Raw genomic sequence first — 13,033 nt, forward strand, 5'->3', positions numbered from 1 at the left:
AGGTATTAAAATAATTATTTGCCAAAACATATGCAAATATATTAAATAAATCACAAATGACAGTAAATGTACTGAAAACGACAGGGCACTATCCACTACTTTAGCTAGCGTGGTCTGGGAAGATTTCGCTGAAGAGATGAAAGGAAGTTGAGACCTAAAGAATAAGAGGAATTAGCCTCAGAAAGAGCAGGGAGGGTGGGGGAAGGTGGGAGACAGCAGCACGTGCTGAGACCAAGACACAAAAGCTGGGCAGGTGATGTGGGGAGCAGCCAGGATGGCTGCCCTGAAGTCAGCAAAAGGGAGACCTGAGGTGGGCAACATGGGGCCAGGTCACGTGTGCCTGGAGGGCCTGCAATGCTGAGATTTTATTTTAAGTCTGTGAGAAGTCCTGGAATGGCCCAAAAAGCTTTAAGCAGGAGGGTGACAAGTTTATTTCCTTTATGAACCATAAATTATACTCTACCTTGCACAAAAAAATGATGCTGCATCTGAAAAACAAATCTAGGTCTATCCCAATAATGTCTTATTTCTGTGGTAGTTTTTGCATTAGGATATAGTGAGAACCAAAAATAATCCATTGAGGACCAGGCATGGTGGCTCACACCTGTAATCCCAGCACTTTGGGAGGCCAAGGCAGGCGGATCACTTGAGGTCGGGGGTTTGAGACCAGCCTCGACAACATGGTGAAACCCAGTCTCTACTAAAAATATAAAAATTAGCCAGGCATGGTGGTGATGGCACCGGTAATCCCAGCTACTCAGGAGGCTTAGGCAGGAGAACCTCTTGAACCTGGGAGGCGGAGGTTGCAGCGAGCCGAGATTGGGATAGCGCACTCCAGCCTGGGCAACAGAGTGAGATTCCATCTCAGAAAAAAAAATAATAATCATCCATTGAAATGCTGACACCTGGAACATAACACCATTTAAGTGAGAGGAGTGTGGCTCTAGAAAAAGATAGAGGGCCAGGTACAGTGGCTTATGCCTGTAATCCCAGCACTTTGGGAGGCCAAGGCGGGCGGATCACAAGGTCAGGAGTTCAAGACCAGCCTGGCCAACCTAGTGAAACCCTGTCTCTTCTAAAAATACAAGAAATTAGCCAAGCATGGTGGTGGGTACCTGTAATCCCAGCTACTCGGGAGGCTGAGGCAGAAGAATCGCTTGAACCTGAGAGGCGGAGGGTGCAGTGAGCTGAGATCGCACCATTGCACTCTAGCCTCGGCAACAGTGCAAGACTCTGTCTTTAAAAAAAAAAAAAAAAAAAAAAAACAGATACAAAGTACACTGTGTGCTCCACTGCACTGCAAACCAGTTTCTGGTCTATCCATTCACCTTTTTCGTGGTTGTCAAATGTGAACATAATTCATCATGAATAGACATATATTTTGTTGTGGATATTTTTTTTCAGGTAATGGTCATATATTTTCTCTGCCAGTCCACATGCCTTTCCTCACACTCCCTTAGCCTCAATTAATATGTTCTTCCAAATAGCTAAAGGTTGAGAATTAGGGAAGAAGAGGTATCAATTTTAAAACTACAAACACTTGGGGGCATTCAGTGCTAATGGCAAGCTCAGCTATAAATCTGACAGCCATTGTTTGGCCTTCCACAAAGAACTGTCCCTTTTTAGTCAACAAGGGGACATGAGTACCTATCTTGGTGTGTTAGTACATTTTGTGTCACTATAAAGTAATACCTGAAGCTGGGTAATTTATAAGAAAAGTTAACTGGCTAACAGTAGACTGTATAAGCATGGCGCCAGCATCTGCTCAGTTACTGGTGAGACCTCAGGAAGCTTCCAATCATAATGGAAGGCAAAGCAGAAGCCAGCGCATCACACGGCGAGGGCAGGAGCAAGAGAGGAAAGAAGGTGCCACATTCTTTTAAACAACCAGATCTCCCACGAACTACCAGAGAACTCAGCCATCACCAAGGGGATGGCACTAAACCATTCATGAGGGATCACTCCCATGATCCAACCTCTCCCACCAGGACCCACCTCCAACACTGAGGATCACATTTCCATGTAACATTTGGAGGGGACAAACATCCAAATCAGATCACTTGGGAAGAGCACACTGTGGAGTATATTAGATTATATTGCTTTTCAAGCAAGGGAACACAACTCCAAGATATGTTATGGAAGTTTTCCAAGAAGATTTGCACAATAAAAACTACAGCATCAGGCATGTTCACGCCATGTCTGTCCCATGGCAGTGGCTAGATATGATATACTTTAGGTAAGAGTACGAGAACATGGAGCAACTACCTTGTCTAGATGTAGAGGCCAGGGGGCGAGCATGGGAGGAATCATATTCAAACTGCCCAGTGTTCCTGCCACACACAGTAAAGGGTCAAAAGTCAGAAACAGACAGACATCACTATCCTGAAACACCTGATGGCCTCTCCAACTTCCAGATGCACACAATAAAATACCCTAATTTTTGTTGGCCCTGTTACATCATGAGCCCAAACTCTGGCCTCCCCAGGACCACTTCCTGAGCTAAAACCAACTTGGTTTCAGCTAATAATATACAATGGTAGGGCAAACCCAAAAGTATGAACTATCACACCATGGCATGGGGTGTACTTCTCGGCCATCAAGAATTTAGAGATGTGGCCGGGCGCCATGGCTCACGCCTATAATCCCAATACTTTGGGAGGCCAAGGCAGGCAGATCACTTGAGGTCAGGAGTTCAAAACCAGCCTGGCCAACGTGGTAAAACCCCGTCTCCACTAAAAATACAAAAATTAGCTGTGTGTGGTGGTGAGCACCTGTAATCCCAGCTACTCAGGAGGCTGAGGCAGGAGAATCACTTAAACCCAGGAGGCGGAAGTTGCAGTAAACTGAGATTGCACCATTGTACTCAGCCTGAGCAACAGAGTGAGATTCCATCTCAAAAAAAAAAAAAAAAAAAGAATTTAGAGGTGGCCGGGCACTGTAGTTCATGCCTGTAATTCCAGCACTTTGGGAGGCCGAGGTGGGCAGATTACCTGAGCCCAGGAGTTTGAGACCAGCCTGGGCAACATGGCAAAACCTCGTTCCAACAAAAAATACAAAAATTGGCCGGGCGTGGTGGCTCACGCCTGTAATCCCAACATTTTGGGAGGCTGAGGTGGGCAGATCACAAGGTCAGGAGATGAAGACCATCCTGGCTAACATAGTGAAATCCCGTCTCGACTTAAGAGTACAAAAAATTAGCCGGTCGTGGTGGCAGGCGCCTGTAGTCCCAGCTACTCGGAAGGCTGAGGCAGGAGAATCGCATGAACCCGGAAGGCAGAGCTTGCAGTGAGCCGAGATCGCGCCACTGCACCCCAGCCTGGGTGACAGAGCAAGACTCTGTATCCAAAAAAAAATAGACCAGGCGCAGTAGCTCACGCGTGTAATCCCACCACTTTGGGAGGCTGAGGTGGGCGGATCACGAGGTCAGGAGATCAAGACCATCCTGGCTAACACAGTGAAACTCTATCTCTACTAAAAATACAAAAAAATTAGCCGGGTGTGGTGGCGGGCACCTGTAGTCCCAGCTACTCCTGAGGCTGAGGCAGGAGAATGGCGTGAACCCGGGAGGCGGAGTCGGCAGTGAGCCAAGATCGTGCCACTGCACTCTAGCCTGGGAGGCAGAGCAAGACTCCGTCTCAAAAAAAAAAAAAAATTAGCCAGGTATGGTGGCATACGCCTGTAGTCCCAGCTACTTGGCAGGCTGAGGCAGAAGGATGGCTTGAGCCTGGGAAGTTGAAGCTGCAATGAGCTGAGATCACGCCACTGTACTCCAGCCTGGGTGACAGAGGGAGACCATGTCTCAAAAAAAAAAAAAAAGAATTCAGAGGTATTTATTGGGTATCTCCTCTATTAAAACACTGTATTTAGACGTTACAAAAAAGGAAAAGTACACTCCCTGCCCTTGAGCACCGTACACCAAATACGGAGGACACTGGGTGATACGCTGGCTGTCTGGCTCAGTGAGAAGGAAACTGAAATGAGAACCAGATCAAATGTCACCAGATTCTGGTGGCGACATGCAAGCACAGTTTCACGGTTTTAAATCCTCCACCTCTTTCTCCTCCCCAGGGTGTCCAGTGATGCCCCACCAACTTCGTGCAGCACATATTCTTCCTGTTAACATCCCATTCTCAGACCATCCCTCTCTGCTCTTCTTGCTAAAAATATCTCTCATTTGAGTCATCCTTTTTTCTTCTCGCATTTTACCATCTGTTAAGTCAACAGAGCCAGGACTTTAGCATCAGAGAGCTCAAGTTTGAGCCCCACTTTAAATCTTTCACTCATTCAGTCAACAATCCCTGAAAGCCTATTTTGCTCTAGGATTTGCCCTAGATGTCCAACACTAATTGTGTGGGCCAGTCATTTACCCTCTCCAGGTCCTAGTTTCCTCCTTAAAGAAAACAGTAAAAAACACTGCCTAACTAACTTCAGATAATCACAAGCTTATCACGTGGATTAAACGATATAACTGAAAATGCCTTATAAACTAAAGAGAAAAACAAATTTTATTAGTCTACCACCACCATCTTCCAGGTGTATAGCATATATGTTTTCAAAATACATTCACATAAATGACCTCATTGGATTCTCACAATCAAATTATTACTTGGGCCAAATGGCCAAATATGATTATTATTTTTCTTCTACAGATTAAAAAAAAAGAAAAACTGAGGCACCAAGAATGTAAGTGACTTCCTGAAGCAACTAAGACTAGAATTCAAGTCTCTCAATTCTCCCTCCAATGCTATTTTTACTATTCTTAAGTTGATCATGCCAAAGAGGTTTTAGCGACAAGCACAATTATTTAGCCTAGATCAAAGCAAACCTTGCATTAGCAACCATGACTTCCAGCCCTGTGCTCTTTCCCCTATACCTTGAGATACCTATCAGGCAATAATGTGATCCTTTCAACAGCGAGCAAGGGGAAGCAAGCCCTAACCTCTCGGGAACACGCAAACTATGGTATATTTGACATTCTTCTAACAGAGGTAGGCATGGAGTCACATTAATAGTAACCAAGGCAGGTAAGAAAAGAAGACTGTCACACCAGGTCAATTGATGCTGAGACTGTGGCCAACGACACCGGCAACAAACTGCCAAGACATAGCGGTTTCTGGGGCCACAGCTACAGAGGAGTCAAGCAAAAGCCCTGAGGACTCTGGGATCCAAGAATAGGTACAGTAGCAGGAAGGATGATGTCGACTTCGCCATGCTCAGGAAGACCTGTGGTCAAGCTCCAATGGCTAACTGTTAAGGTTCAGTGAGAACATTTTTAGAATTTCACCTTGGTGCTTGAAGTTCACAACCTTAAATTGTATGTTACCTTTCTAAATAGAAGCCAGCCCTTATTCAAAATATTCTCTCAATAGTCATATTATCAAAGAAAGAGCATGAACAGACGGACCCTTTGCTATTCCAGCTTTCCTCATTGAGGCATGTCCCAAGCAGGTATAACTGACTCACGCTGCTGTAAGTTGAAGCATCAATGCCAGAAGAACTCAGCTGCTTCTGCTTGCATCAAATTCCTTACTTCTACACATGATCACTCCTGAACATTCATTAGAAGGCCAAACGTTCTAATATTTGAATATATCTGCATGTTCTATGCCTACTTCCTAAGAACTGTGTGTGTGTATATATACATAAAATATATGTATCTGCATAAAATCCCTAATTAGGATTTTTTCAGGTACCTGCCAACCTCAAGTGTGAGATCCAGATCACACCCTTTCCACAGGGATTAGCAGCCCTCCTGTGAAACCTCTGCAGGAGGCAAGTCTACAGGCTAGGCAGCCATCAATCTCTTACCCTCCAACGTAGGCTGGAGGCTCTATAGCAGGAACAAGTAACCTTAGGTGCCTCCCCGTCCCATGACCTCAACAGAAAGTGAGACCCCCATTAACTCAGACCAAATAAAGGGCTAACACTCTGGATGGAAACCCTGAATGAATGCTCTTCTCAACCACTCGAAGTTTCCTGATGCTAACATGACTCAGGGCTTGAGTCTATGGGACTTCTCAGCCCTGCAGGAGGGCAGGGGTACGATATTTAGTCATCACCACTACTCTGGCAACGGGAGCTAGCAGACAGTGCTACCACACAGTGACAAAAATCCTCAGTTATTGCAATACAGTTTGATATCAGTGTAAACTATGCAAATGCACAGACTGCATGAAAGTTGATCATGTACCCGGTGAGGGACATCTATACAGGCTCTGGGCTGCAAAACCCAACTTACATTACAACACATTTCACGGTCCTATGCAATGCTGCCTGATGCTGGTGCAAAAATTCTTACTGCTGGCTGAAGTCCACCCATCTCCCTAAAGTGTCTCATGGAAAGTGACTATATGGTGGGCCCACACTGAAACCACTCTATCTAAGGGGGACAAATAAAAATCAGTCTGAACTTTCTGAGCAGACCACCAATTCCCAACATTTTTCAACATTGTTGTCAGCCCAAATAAAAATGAGGCCAGGCATGGTGGCTCACACACACAAAGTGCTGGTAATCCCAGCACTTTGGGAGGACAAGCCAGGTGGATCACTTGAAGCCAGAGGTTCAAGACCAGCCTGGCCTACATGGTGAAATCCCATTTCTACTAAAAATACAAAAAATAAAATAAAATAAATAAATAAAAATACAAAAAAAGAAAAAGATGAACCATGCTTTCCTTTCTCATTTTAGGATATTATGAATCTCTCTTCATATTCAAGACCTCAGCCTTATACAGCAAGGCATACGAAATAACAGAAACTCTCTGGCATTTTTAGTTTACTCTGGATAAGCCTGCTCTTGCATTTATTTTATTTGAATACTTAAAATTTGAATAGTTAGTATTTCCTATTCACAAGTGCGAAAGTGACACATATTCTTAGGGACCTATTACTCCCAAGAATAAAAGATGAATTTGCATCACAGCCCAAGTTAGCAAGCTTCCCAGAACAGCCCAGGTCTAACTCTCCCTTGTTCCAAAATCAAATCTCAGCTCTCAGCTATTAAAGCCTACATAAAGACATCTAATTCATGCCACAGTGCAACATTAGGTAGCACTGTAGCACTGTAGTTATCACTGTCAATAAATATTATTGGTCCTTTTTTTTCTTTGAGACAAAGCCTTGATCTGTCACCCAGGCTGGGGTGCAATGGTGCAATCTCAGCGCACTGTAACCTCCGCTTTTTGGGTTCAAGCCATTCTCCTGACTCAGCCTCCCCAGTAGCTGGGATTACAGGTGCCTGCCACCATGCCCGGCTAATTTTTGTATTTTTAGTAGAGACAGGGTTTCACCATGTTGGGCAGGCTGGTCTCAAACTCCTGACCACAGGTGATCCACCTGCCTTGGCCTCCCCAAGTGCTGGGATTACAGGCGTGAGCCACCGTGCCTGGCCTAGTTCTTGTTATTCATAGTAGCTGTGTTCTATAAAATCTCTGTGAACACTGAATTAGTGAATATTGAACCACCATTCCTAGGGGAAATAAAAGTGAGATTCCTTCCAGCTTCTGGTCACATGTTTGCAAACTGATCAAAACACAACCTTGTTTTATGTATGTTTCTGTTTAAAGACACCTTATTTAATACCTATTGTTGATTAATTAATGTTGAACTCAAGGCCAACAGCACCGTAACTCAAGCCTGAACGAAGCTCAACTAACATATATATTTTCTCCATGAGGCTCATCACAGCCTTCTTGGCTGAGGAATATTAGACAGTAATTTAGGACCATACTTGGGGGCCGCTGTAAACAGCAAAATCCCCAACGAAAAGCACAAAAATGGACAGGGTGCAGTGGCACATGCCTGCAACCCCAGCACTTTGGGAGGCCAAGGCAAGTGGATCACTTGAGGTCAAGAGTTTGAGACCAGCCTGGCCAACATGGTGAAACGCTGTATCTACTAAAAATACAAAAATTAGCCAGGTATGGTGGCAGAGGGCTGTAATCCCAGCTACTCAGGAGGCTGAGGCAGGAGAATCACTTGAAACAGGAAGGTGGAAGTTGCAGTGAGCCAAGATGGCGCCACTGCACTCCAGCCTGGGCAACAAGAGTGAAACTGTCTCAAAAAAAAAAAAAAAAAAGCACAAAAATATATAAAAACATGTTACTAAATCAACTGCAAAAAGCACACTTGTTTACAGCATGAGAGCTGAAACAAGAAAGCAGGGTATTGCCTTGTCTGAGCTCTGATGGGAACATGCGCATTGGCTGGGAGGCTCAAATTTTTCCCCATGCTGCGCATGTCCACAAATGTCGAAGAAAGTATCAGAGGCATTGATTTGGGGTTTACAAATAAATTTTAGTGATTAGACAAATTCATAAACATGGAACCCACGAAAAATGAGGATCGACTACATCTGGTTATCAGACCTGAGGCATGAGACACAGAAAGTACATGCTACCAAGTTTTCTCTCTTTGCAAAAGTGCTATTATTCTGTATTTCAAGGAGGTATAATTGCTCTGGTTTTAGCACCTCCTGCACTCCTTTTCCTACCTTGGCAGTTTGTATCTGCCAAATCTTGCATCAAGATTTTGCAACTGGCCGGGCACGGTGGCTCACGCCTGTAATCCCACCACTTTGGGAGGCCGAGGCGGGAGGATCACGAGGTCAGGAGATAAAGACCATCATAGCTAACACGGTGAAAGCCCGTCTCTACTAAAAATACAAAAAATTAGCCGGGCGTGGTGGCGGGTGCCTGTAGTCCCAGTTACTCAGGAGGCTGAGGCAGAACGGCGTGAACTCGGGAGACGGAGCTTGCAGTGAGCCGAGATCGCGCCACTGCACTCCAGCCTGGGGGACAGAGTAAGACTCCATCTCAAAAAAAATAAAAATAAAAATAAATAAAAAATAATAAAATAAATTTGCAATCTAGTTCTTACAGTATTAGGTTTCTTTTTGGCAGGGGGGTTAATGTGGACAGATCCTAAATGCTACAGATTAGCAGCATTCACTTTACTGTTCTATTAAACACCCACCCATAGCTTCATTAACTTTAGATGAGCTCCCTGAAAGAAGCACAAATGAGCCTCAGTTAACATACCTCCTGGAAATTTCTTCATGCACACACACAAAAAACTTTCTCTTTCACCAGGTTCTCATAGCTGCAACAATTCATCTCACACAGGCAATAAGCAGACACATTGGTATGTTAAAATCACCACACTGTCATAATTTCAGTGACATTAAAATTTTCCCGTGTATTTGATTTTTCCCTCCTGAACTTACAACTTTTAGTACTTTTGTTAAGTCATGTCCAAAGTTACAAAACAACTTTTATTGTTAACCTACTCATTATTTTACTAAGGCAAATTAAAAGCTGCACAGCAAAACTCTCCAAGAGAGATACCTAGAAGAGACACAAAATAAAATCTCCCTTTGGATTTGTTTTGGCAACCACCAGAGACTGGTAACAGGGCTGCCTCCAAAAGGGGTTAAAAGGAATTTCTCACTGCAGAATTTTTTTACTTTGTTATTTATTTATTTATTTATTTTTTGTACTGTGGGGAGCCTGGAGTCTCTTTCTTGTCCAAGCTGGTCTGGAACTCCTGGCCTCAAGCGATCCTCTTACCTCAGCCTCCCCAAGTGCTGGGATTACAAATGTGAGACACTGTGCCCGCCCAGAATATTTAAAAGTGAAAGTTTTTACATAATTATGTCTGTAAGAAGTGTTAAAATCTTCAGATAAAGTCATAATTTTAAATCAGTTGGGGGATAGCAGTAACGACTGTGTTTATGTAGCTCTTTCAAAGCTTCAAAGAGTTTATAAATAACACAAAATACTTTCAAAGCACATTATTCTCTGTAATTCCCGAAACTCTGTGATGTATTGGAATTGATATTATCACCCTTTTACAAAGGAAAATAAAACACAAAGTTTGAGTACGAGTAACTTATTTCTGGTCATAAAGCTAGTCGGTGACATTGATAGGACTAGAACTCAAGTCTCCAGAAATAATAACCCAGAGCTGTTTTTACTACAACATTCACAGTTTTGGAATGTAGTCCATAGTTATTTATAGCAGAATTATCTTCTTAATTGTATTGTTTTGGTCAACATAAAAATTAGTTTGCATTCCCTTCCAAATGGAAAGCAAAGGCAGGCTGCCCAGAAGTGTGAAAAAACGGTGGCAGGGGAAATTAGCCTGGGATTAAAATTTTGCCAAAGTTAAACAACGAATTGAAGGGTTTACATCATTTCCACCGTGGGAGAGATGACTTTTCAGGCCAGATGTAACAGGAAATACAAGAAAAAATTCAAAACTGTCTTGAGTGTAAGACAAGAAACTTCTGAATCAAGTATTTCTAAACCCTTTCTTTAAATTGAGAGCATTGGGACTTAGAGATAATAAATAACTTGTCCCAAGATCACACCACAGGGACAGCCTTACTGCTCCAACCCCAAAGGTCTCCTTAAGCTGCCCACTCTACTCCCCTCCCAGTCATGAGCAGACTCTTCATTAGATGCAAGCAGGAAACAATGAACAGTATAAGTCCGTGGACTCAGCGAGAAGAGAAAGAGTTAAAGTTTGGTATGCTAACATGGTATGCAAAACTGACCTTCGAATCCTAATAGGCAAATTAATATTTTTTTTTTTGTCTTTGACTATTTAGAGGAAACAAGTGCCAGACTCCTTCTGATCGAGGTAGGCTTGGGCATAGAACAAGATAGTAAAACTCCACAAACTGGGATACAGTGCCTTTCAAACAGAGGGGCAACCAGCTGTTGATAAATCCCAGTAGAGCCGCCTCCACTTCCCCCACACCCCTACCCTCCCGCGCCAGGCTGCTGGTTCTTATTAATCACAGAGAATGGACTACAACTAGCAAACATACAGCACCGACGATCAAAGTGAAACCGAGTTTTTAATCATCTAACTTAAACAGACGAACACATGCCAGCAACGTACACAAATACTATTAGCCCTAGCAAGCACTGTCTTCATAACCTAAGACAGTTAAATGTCTCAGGGTGAGGAATCAAAGCAGACTTCAAGCAAAACAAAAAGCGAACAGCCCTGTGCTCTTCGGCGAGGCCTGCACTGGGTGCAGGGAGGGTGTGCAGTCCTGTTTTGGGGAGGGGGCAGGAAGCACACGAAGAGGACGATGCGCCTTCCCGCAGTCCACATCACAGCCTTGCCTGAGGCTGGCGGGGACCGCCGGGATGCGGGCGCAGGCCTCCTCGCCGGCCCCGCGCCTCTGACTCCCAGGACGTCCTCCGGGAGCCTAGGCTCTTCCGCTCCCATCGGCGCCTCCCGAGCGGCCCGGCGAGGACCCGCCACCTCTTCCCTCCCGCAGGGCATCCCGGTTCTGCTCCGACAGCCCACCCCAAGGGCCCCCTCAGGCCAGCCCTAGCCCAGCCCGGGTCCCGCCCCGCCGACCGGGTCAACCTCACTCACCGCCCGGCGGCTCTGGGCGCGCCCGCCTCGGGCCGGCCTGGCCCTGCGGGGGACCCAGGGGCGGGGACGGGACCTGAGCACGCGGGGCGCACCCCGAGGGCGCGCAGACGCACACGCGCCCTCGCGCCCGAGCCCCCACACGGGCCCCCGCCAAACACGCACACGCACACGCACGCGCGGGCCGGACAGGCAGAAGCGAGCGCGAGAGCGCGAGGAATCCCTGGAATGAGGCACCGCCCACCCTGAGCCGGGCTCCGCAAGGCCAGCCAGGCCACGCCCTCGGTCACGCCCCCCACGGAGCAGGTGGGGGCTGAGCCCAGGTGAGCCTGGAGGGAGACAGGGGCGGGGCCTCCCGCCGCCGAGAGCGGCTGCTTTCCCTCCCCCGCCAGCTGCGCGCCCGGTGCCAGCTCGCACCTCCCGGGCCGATGCCGGCGCGCTGGGGCAGTGAGGTTTGCCGGGGCGGGCGCTCCCGAGAGGCGCCAGCGGGCAGGGCGCGTGGACGTGGCGCACACTGCTGTGGACAAGGCATCTCGCACGCCCCCGGCCCCCGAGGCCCCGCCAGGGGACACAGCTCCGTGCAAATGTACAAACACAAACGCACATTTTGTGCGCGGCCAGATGCCCGCCGCGCTCTCCACGCGCGCACAGTAGGTCCCCGCTCCCGGGGACAGCGCACCGGACGCCGACGTTCACAGTCCAACCAGACCCGTCCCGAGGACCTGCTGCCCTTCCCGCCACACACAGCCCGCCAAGTGCCCGGAGTTCAACCGAACCTGCGGCACCCACGCCGCCCTCCGCTTCCCCCGGCTAGCCGAGCAGCCAGGGAAGGGTGCACCACCCGCCCGCGCCGGGTCGCCGTCCATACCCGCTCACCCGCGGAACGCGGCGCACCCGCCGTCCCCCGCCTACCGGGCCCCGTCGCCCCCTCTCGGCACCAGCATGCCCGAGCCGCCCTCCCCGACGGGCCGACGGCCACGCACCTGAAGGGACAGGTCACACCGGCTCCGGGAGGGGCTGCTCAACGCCACTGCGCTCAGAACGGCCGCGGCGGTCCAGAGCGCTCCGACGCCGCTCGGTTTCCTCCCATTACAGCATGTTGCACTCCAGCGCTGCACTTCACACTCGCACTAGCACACGCACACGCGCACAACTCCAGGCGCTCGGCGGCGTCCTTCCCCCGCCTCGCCCGGAGGAGGAAGTCCTAGTAAATCAAAACAGGCTGGGAGGGAGGGAGATCGGAGTGGAAAGAGTCCCCTTCAGCCGCTCACACACCAGTGTTTGCTGTGTTTGGCAAACTCCTGGCGTCCACAACCCAGCCTACTCTGAAATGTGCCCGGGGAGGGGCAGGGAGAAGGAGGTAAAACGTTTCTAATTGGCGCAGGTTCTTATTACAGCAGCAGGGCAGACATGTGACCACGAAAAGAAAAGGCCTGTCTTTAATTTTTTCCTGTCTTTCTCTGGGGATTTGGTGGTGGGGGGCCGGGGGATAGAGGCCTGATACCCGCCCCCCGCCATCCCCAGCAACCCTTGCCCTATTGTTTTCTTGTACTGCCACAATTAAGAAAACATTTGCTTAACATATCCAGCCGCTAACTTCATAAAATAAATAGAGACTGGACTTCCTCTGGTTTGCTTTAAA

General features: G+C 47.5%; 1 protein-coding gene across 2 annotated transcripts in view; it reads right to left on the reverse strand.

Annotated features, from left to right (window-relative positions):
• Nucleotides 1-12,745, reverse strand: part of VGLL4 (vestigial like family member 4) — a 167,784-nt gene extending 155,039 nt beyond the window's left edge. The window contains exon 1 of one of the 2 annotated variants that reach the window (XM_033210698.1): nt 12,375-12,745. The gene's annotated coding sequence lies outside the window, so the exon portion shown is untranslated. Of the gene's footprint in view, nt 1-11,394; nt 11,594-12,374 lie in introns of those variants that run through there. The other variant, XM_033210696.1, reaches the window with a different exon arrangement.
• Nucleotides 12,746-13,033: the final 288 nt, after the last annotated feature.

Source organism: Trachypithecus francoisi, unplaced genomic scaffold, assembly GCF_009764315.1.
Source record: "Trachypithecus francoisi isolate TF-2019V2 unplaced genomic scaffold, Tfra_2.0 Lachesis_group0, whole genome shotgun sequence".
Classification (NCBI taxonomy): domain Eukaryota; kingdom Metazoa; phylum Chordata; class Mammalia; order Primates; family Cercopithecidae; genus Trachypithecus; species Trachypithecus francoisi.